This window comes from Lepidothrix coronata, unplaced genomic scaffold (genome assembly GCF_001604755.1).
Source record: "Lepidothrix coronata isolate B3197 unplaced genomic scaffold, Lepidothrix_coronata-1.0 Scaffold5, whole genome shotgun sequence".
NCBI classification, from domain to species: domain Eukaryota; kingdom Metazoa; phylum Chordata; class Aves; order Passeriformes; family Pipridae; genus Lepidothrix; species Lepidothrix coronata.
The window spans coordinates 9,827,220-9,833,972 of NW_016690185.1; the positions used below are offsets into that span (position 1 = coordinate 9,827,220).

Here is a 6,753-nt window from a genome sequence, read left to right on the forward strand (position 1 = left end):
GGCCCTTCCCCGCACCCGAGGAAGATGGAGGCGCCGGGGCCGCCTCCCCCGCGCCCTTCAGCGGGGACCGCCCCGCTTTCCCCCGCCACTGCTTGGGCGGCGGCGCCGCCGCCCCCTCCCGCTCGCCCCCGCCGGCCCCTGCAGGGGGCGCCTCCTCGGCGGCGCCGGGCGGAGGCAGCGGCTCCTCGGCGGCGGCTCCTCTCCCGGCGGCGGCGGCGGGAGGGGGTTCAGCACCGGCGCCGGGCTGGACAGCTCCCCGCGGCGGTCTGTCGGCGGCACGACCGCGGGCGGCTCGGGGGGCCTGGCCCTGTAGCGGCCGCGGAGAGGCGGTTTTGGCGGGGGGGGCCGCGGCGGCGGGCGGGGCACGGGAGGCGGCGGCGGCCGACGGCGGGCGCGGGGCGGTGTCGCGGGCCCGGGCCGGCGAGGATGCTCGCGGCTGCTTCCTGCCGCTGCTGCCCTCGGGATGCAGGCGCGGCTCGGCGGCGGCGCCCCCTGCAGGCGGCTGGCTCATGGCGGCGGCTATCTCGGGGACGCGTCCATCATCCGTGCTGTCCTCCGCCTCCTCCTCCGCCGCCGCCCCGACAGCTGGGGGAGGAGAACCGGAGAAGGCGGTCGGGGTGGGGACGGGGAGGACAAGGAGACGGGCTCCCTGGCAACGGCGGCGGCCAGCGAGCCCGGTCCCTGCCGTCCCCCAGCCCTGCCCCGCGCCCACCTGCGGGCCGAGCGGCGGCCGGGGAAGCGCCAGCCGAGGCTGCAGCCCAGCGCCAAAGGGAGCGGCTCTCGGAAGGGGTGCATAGGGCTCGGCTGAGGCTGAGACCTGTTCCCACTCCGCCTGCACCTCGGGGCGTTTCCCCAACCCCCATGCCGAACCTTCCCCCGAAGGGCCACCACGTTAAGGATGAATTTCCTTTCACACACAAACTTCTCTCTCCCTCGTCCTCAACACCAAGCCTGCGTTGCTAATGCACCTGTCTGCCTGGTCAAAGGCTTCTCCCGGGTGTCTGTCATAGCCAAGTGAGGACAGGCTGCTCTACAAAGGGCTGCACACATGAAAGCAAGTACAGATTTTCCTTCAGCATTGACAAGGACTCTTCCAGGGCAAGGTGACTTGGCAGTCGAGGGTCATAAAGGAAAGTGGTTCTTCAATCAGCTTCTAAACACAAATTTGTCCCAGTCTGTTACCCAGATGCACTGTTTCATGTTTATTATTGGTTATGCATATCAGTAGGTTACACAGGACTGAGGTATAATCACTCAGCAGATTTTCAAACCAAAGCAAGGAATACAGCTTTATCCAGAACAAAATGTCATGTGGTATTCTCTGAAGGGTGCTCACTTGGCAATTTTCCCATACAGTGAAACAACCAGAGTTTTGATGGCTGCAACATATTATGAAAAAGGGCTGTTAAAAGCCATATCATGCTGTTAATGTCACTCAATATATTCTTAAAAAAATGGCTATGATCCATAAACTGCTTTCACACAGCCTTTATTCAACTGTCCTTAAAGGGAAAACGTGGGCAACAGCAAAAATGACAGCATTCCTAACACGGCCAACCACTTCCCTCCCAGAACATGGCTTAAACGTTCCCTGCTAAAACAGGGAATAAAGAAAGAAGCACAACTGGGCAAAGTCAATGTAGACACTATACCGTACCCTGACAATTGGTTTACTCCCTGGAACATACTAGACAATGAGGCTCTGTTTGCTCTGCTCTCACTGGCAGGAGCACAGCATTTCCTCTCAAATGCACTGTCATTATCAACCTGATATATATCTGGAAATTAATTCTCAGAATGACACAATTAGGCAGAAACTTCCCAGGCATTAATTAGTAAAAAAGGCGCATGGGAGTGTAGACCTACCTACCAAAACTTGTATCACAACACTTTATAAAAGATTTGCTTTGCATTTCTATTTAACCAACACAAACAGAATTCCCACACTACAGTTGTTTGGAGCTATATAGGTATGAAATGTATAAAATTAAATTAAAATTAATAATCGGGAACCCTATGCTATGTCTGAATCTTTTCGGGAACTTTCACTGCAACTAAGTCATCAGCCGCGACCTGCCAGAACACAGCCAGCACCCTGCATGCCCCGAATTCCAGGATCGGCTACCGCCTACGGTTAAGTTGGCTGATTTTAGATAAATATAAACATATACATTTTTTTTTTAACTGGCACAACGAAAGCCCATTTGAGCTCAAGTCCGAAATCTCCGTCCTCACAAAACTCCGCGGCACAACCTTCTCCCCAGAGGCAAACCCACGTGGAGCCGGCCCGCGGCGTCTCCGCAGGTTTTCTTGTCCAGGCGGAAAAACGGGTAAATAAATGGCAGCAACAAAAGGGAGCAGTCCGGTGGCTCTACGCGCCGGAGCGGGGCTCTCTCCTGCCCGGGGCTTCGGGCAGGGTAACCCCCCCGGCTCCGGCCCTTTCGCCCCGCCGGGGGCCCGCCTCTGCCTCTCCGAGAATTTGCAAACCCAGCTTGAGTTTTGGGAGCGCTTCTGCCTTTTGTCCCGGTTTAGAGGCTCGGGGGGATTTTCGAGGGTCCCCCCTCATACCTGGGTTTGTTGCATCTGGATCCCGAGTAACATTCCCTTTTTGGAGCGGGGGAAAAAAAAAAAAAGAGGGAGAAAAAAAGGCTTGGATCTAAAGCATCCGCATTACTCACCACCACTTCGTTTGCTGCCCGGCTGGCGAAATGCATGCACGGAGAGCTGGGCACCGCACACGAGGTACGCGCCGCTGCCAGAGCCTCTCAGGAAAATGAGCTGACCTCACTGGGCCTGGGAGACGGAAAGGGGGAGGGCAGGGAGGAAAGCAGCGAAGAGAAGAGAAAGGAAGAGATTAAACGGCGAGAACCCCGCCCAGGCCTGAAGGCTGAGTTAACGTCCCCTCATCTATCCGCACATGGTGGAATAGGATTACAGCGCAAATGGGGGAAGGAGCTGGTTGCACGCAAGGGATGCGCCCTCTTTCCCTTTCCAATGCATGCAGGCAATCGATTCTGATCAATTATTTAGTGTCCCCTTCAGGGGAGCCTGCTCGGGCCGAGCAGGGATGCCTTGCGTCTTCTGTACCGACAGCAGGACGGTGACAGGGCTTTCTTTCCTTTGTTCGCCGCCCTCTTCTGCGCCCCTCCGGCAAGAGCCCGCTTCTGCCGGGAGGGGTAGAGACAAAGGCAGCCCCCTCTCAGAGTTGGTGGAGATCATTTATCTCCGGGGTTATTTATCCGCCTGAACACAGGGAACTAACGGGCCACTGACACTTTACTCGTGTCGCGGGCAAACCCCAGAGGTGGCCATTCTGTATTACCTTTCTGTTCTGTCATGAGGTGAATTTACCTTTGCTCTGAAGCACCTCAGAGGGCTCTTAAGATTTTACGATTGAAGTCTTTCCCAGTTACAAACAAATAGAAGCAGAGAAAAGGCTTGCTTTCCTTCCCCTTCCCTCCCTACCCTCCGAGGAGGGTCCCTTGCCATCTGATGGCTGTGCGTGGGAGTGTCCCGGACCCACCTGTGTCTGCGTATCTGTGTGAACATCGGGCAAGAATAGTCTCGGGGGGAGCAGTACTCGAGGTGGGGTCCTTCTCACTCCTCCTGCAGCAGCTGGCAAGTCCGGGGGAGCTCCTGGGCTCTGCCTCTGCCTCAGCGCGTTCGAGGCGGGAGAGGCGGAGGGCACTTCGCTCCAGCCGGGAGGAGACTGGGTTTCCGGGCTGGAAACTCCTCCCGAAGGATAATTAACCGAGGATTTCGTGCCTATAGGTATACCAGCATATACGTACATGCATATGTCTATATACAAACTAAATGTACGCCGTACATATGTATATACATAAATGTGTGTGCATACACGCACACAAATACACGTATAAAATATACGTATATATGCATGGGTTTATTTATTGTATGTACATATATGCTTATCTCTGATGGTCTTGTGCGGTCCTTGGGGGAGGGCAAGCTCGGGAGAGACCAGCTGCCCCCTTTCCAGCTTCCCCTCCCCCACAGTCCTCTCCACCTCTTCTGATATGCCAAGCAGGACTCAACGTCCTGCTCAAAGGTCTTCCCCCCATGCAGGTGCATGTCCTTCAACCTTGAGCCCAGGGACTGTGTGAACAGGAGATATATATAGATGTGATGAGTTGAGGGCAATCAGAAAATAGGAAATGGAACATTTATGCTGAAGAAGAAAATCATTAGGATGATGAAAAGCTACTTTTTGAATTCATAATATTTAATGATTTTTAAGCCTTTGAAACTCATAAATAACAACTGCAATCATACCAATTAAACAGAATAACTGGTTGGAAACATGAGGGATGAAAATAAAAAATATTTCTGGAGTTGGAGTTGAAAAACTTTCCTGTGAAAGCACTGGTTAGATTCTGCTAGAACATCTAAGCTCCTGGTCTCAGTGAATATATGGAATAGAAGCAAACAGGTCATGACAAAACCATAACATTTCATCTACACAGTATCTTCCAGAAAGACAAACACAACAGTCCATTTAAGCACTGGACAGCAATTAGCATCCTTTCTGCTCACTTGGTGGATGAGATCTCTGGATGAACTTTCCACAGAAAAAAAATATGGGATGTGATGACATACCACCTATAATAGGTTTTATCATTATTTTGCAAAGATACAGATTCTTATTTTCTCATAGTAGTGTCCAAATGAAAATCAGGTCATCAGATTATCTTCACCCACATTTTCAGGCCATATGTCTGATGGCAAAGATCAGTCTTATGGAAGAAAACATTGCCCATCTCTCAATGTCATTTGGGACTGTTGATTTTATTCTCAAAATTTCCATTCTGACTAAACTTCAGTGCTGACGCAATTATAAAAATTGACATGGGCACAAAAATATTCTACTCATATAATTTACTCTTCTGGGCGAAATGAGTATAATCTACCCAAGCTAAAGCACTCTTTTTCTAATATAAGCTGTATTTCCATTAGGAAATTCTCTGCTAGATCTCTGTGGGCATTTTCTGTCACTAGCAGGTCATGATATAAAAGATACAATAATTATACCTACCCTTGAATAAGTACAGTATGAAGAGATCTATACATAAAGTTAATATAGTAAAAATTCCCTTTATGAACAGATTTTGTTGTAGAGTCTCTAAAACCTGTGAATTGAAATAATGCACAGAAAGATCTTAACTTCACATAGGAAACAGGATGCTTTCAGCTGACTATTGTCATTCAGAAGTGAAGAACTGCCATGATGCTAAACAGTTGTATAAATACACTGGCTCAAGTGTCAGACAAAACAACAGAAATAAAATATTCAAATTAGGGAGAAGTAGAGAACAAATCACAAAATATAATTATTGGTCCAGTACAATTCCATGGTAGAGAGATTTTGATTACCAAGAGCAGTTTTGGTCCCCCATCTCAAACCAGGCATGGTGGAAGAGAGTTAGGTACAGAGAAGGGTGGCCAGGGTGTGAAGTGTGTGTGCTTGAGGAACGGCTAGGTATGGTAGGAGTCTTCAGACTGAAATGGGGTGACAGAGGAGAAATATGATGTAGGTCCCTACAATCTTTTGTAAGGAAGATATACAGCGGTAAAATGTTCACTGTCACTCACAGTCTCTTCCCACACAAGTAGTGCAAAGATGCAAATGTCAATGAAAGAAACAAGCAGGTGATGGATTCCAAAAAACTAGAGAACAGTCCTTGTGGTTAAGCTATTCAACTCCCTGACACACGGTGTTGTGAATATAAGGGTCTATGTGGGTTTAAAAAATGATTGAAGAAAAATCAGCTGGACACAACAAAGGGCAAACGTGCTCAAGAAACACCTCTCCACTGACTATTTCTTTGATCTGGGAGATTGTCTGGGAGAGATATTAGTATGTGGTTTTGTGTTCTCTTCCAGCATCCACTATTGACCACAGTCAGATACCTACCAGTAAGCTAAAAAGTCCTTGATCTGGCTTTGTACGAGAACTCTTATCCTGTTAGCATCACCCTCTAGCTTTGCCCCTCTCTCTTTTCCACCTTCTTTTATTTTCTTCATTTCTTTTTCATTCCTCCTCCATAGATTTCTTGTCATGCAGAGCACTGGCAACCTACTGCACCCTGATAGAGCATACCTATGACTTTTTCATTACTTTTTTGTCTTCAGTATCTAAAAGCATTTTGACTTGATTTAAAGCTATGAATACCTTGTTTTCTAATCCCCATTATCACGTGCTTATGTAGAGTCATATTTTTTTGTTCAGTCTACAACTGCATTTAGTTGTATGCAGTTGTGCAAGAGATGAAAGAACACCAGACTCAGAAGTAGAGGAAGAGAAAGGAGAGGAAGAATTTCTCTTCCAAGCAGAGTTTCAGTTTGTCATATAGGTCTCTTTTCCTAAGTTAAGAAGAGAATCCCTTTACGTAACACCCTAAAGGTATGACCGAAGCATGACCTCCTGGCTTTCAGTAGAGAATAGTTTAATAACAGATTTCAGAAGCAGGTTGGAGAGGATCTTTTTCCAGGAGAATGCCTGCGTGGCTCAAAATTGCTGTGCTTTTACCACTTGCTTACTCACCTCCTCTGCCCTCTTGGGAATATGCTGATTTATGCTGGGGCAGAAGGAGAAGCTTCTGGAGCATGCTGTGCTAGTTCATGGTACTGGCACTGTCCCAGCTGGCAGAGGCTACAGTTTATCTCCCTGCCCAAGAAGATGTGCTGGACACGACTAATTATACACCAGACCGGAGCCCATTTTCTCTGTCCATT

The 6,753-nt window shown here is 49.2% G+C and overlaps 1 long non-coding RNA gene across 2 annotated transcripts; it reads right to left on the reverse strand.

Moving 5' to 3' along the window:
- Positions 1-462: 462 nt before the first annotated feature.
- Positions 463-3,663, reverse strand: LOC108504177. Of its 2 annotated transcripts, XR_001877028.1 has the most exons (3): positions 3,524-3,663; positions 2,679-2,793; positions 463-585 (listed from the first exon to the last, which is right to left on the reverse strand). It is a non-coding gene; the product is annotated as an uncharacterized LOC108504177 (long non-coding RNA). The 2 variants fall into 2 exon arrangements; XR_001877027.1 differs by lacking the exon at positions 463-585 and having other exon boundaries at positions 1,476-2,793.
- Positions 3,664-6,753: the final 3,090 nt, after the last annotated feature.